This window comes from Bos indicus, chromosome 5 (assembly GCF_029378745.1).
Source record: "Bos indicus isolate NIAB-ARS_2022 breed Sahiwal x Tharparkar chromosome 5, NIAB-ARS_B.indTharparkar_mat_pri_1.0, whole genome shotgun sequence".
Taxonomy (NCBI): domain Eukaryota; kingdom Metazoa; phylum Chordata; class Mammalia; order Artiodactyla; family Bovidae; genus Bos; species Bos indicus.
Window position 1 is genome coordinate 119,858,104 of NC_091764.1, and position 1,451 is coordinate 119,859,554.

Consider the following 1,451-nt stretch of genomic DNA (forward strand, 5'->3'; position numbering starts at 1 on the left):
GTGCGTGGATCTGACCCTAATTAACGTACAAAATGACTGGAAAACTGATCCGACCAGCAGACCTCCACCCAGGTCTCAGGCTAAGCACGAGGCATGCACACGCGGACAGGCCTGATTAGAACAGCAAACGCTGAATATCAGCAAACACTGGAACCAGAGCCCATAGGAAACCAGCACTCTCCACGGGCGGGGGGAGACCCACAACACTCACACGTCGGGGGCAGAAGCTGAAGTCACCTGTGTCCAAAGAATGCAAAATCCCAACTCACACAAGGAAAGACAATAGATGCAGATGATGGGCTGCCACAGATAATTTGGATTATCTGATTGGGACCCTAAACCAGCTTTTAACCAGAAACTGCAAACAGCCTTGACAATGACTCAGCAAAGAAATAGAAAGATACAAAGAGGCAAATGGAAATTTTGGAACTGAAAAATTCAATAAGTGAGACAAAACAAAACTTACTGGGTGGTTTCGCTAGCAGAGTGGAGATGACAGAGGAAGGAATCATTGAACTTGATATATCAGTAGAAATTAGTCTAAGAAATAGTCAGAGATGTTAAGGAATGAACAGTCTCAGGGACCGCCAGGGCCGTGACAGACGGGCTGGATTTGTGCTGCTGGAGTCCCTGAAGAAAGAAGAGAGGCTGCGGGGCTGGGAAAACCTGTCGAGGAAATGACAGCAGAAAACTAAAGAAGAAATGGGTTTCCCTGATGGCTCAGTGGTAAAGAATCCACCTACCAATGCAGAAGACTCGGGTTGGATCCCTGGGTTGGGAAGAGCCCCCGAAGAAGGAAACGGCAGAATTCCATCGACAGAGAGCTGCAGTCCATGAGGTTGCAAAGAGTTGGGCATGACTGAGCAACTAAACAAGAGCAAGGAAGAAATACTGACAATACCAAGTGCTGTCGAGGATGTGAGGCAACTGAACACTCGAGTGCTGATGCTGTGAGGCAGAGCCACGTGGCCACTCCGGAACGTGCTTTCTCAGTTTCTTACGCAGGTGACTGTGTACTTACTGCCAGACACAGCAACCCTGCCCAGGCATTTAACCTAGAGAAATGGAAATGTGTATTCACACGGAAACCTGTACCCGACCATGGCTAGAGGCTGTATTTGTAACAGCTGAAAACAACCCAGACATCTTTCAGTGGGTGAACTGTGGTGATCTACGCCATGGAATACAACTGCATCACAAAAGAAACAAGCTGTGACTCACACAACGTCCCAGATGAATCTCCAAGGTGTTACAGAGTAAGAGAGACCAGCCCCAGTTGTCTTCTGCCTGAGTCCATCCATGGAGAACATCAGTGGTTGCCAGGGGTTACGGGTGGAGAGAAGTGTGCCCCAGTTACGGCAGGGGCAATTTGGGGGTGATATAACTGTGTGTGTCCTGTGACAGTGACAGCTATCCAAATGTGTTAAAATTCAGAAAACTGTACACCAAAA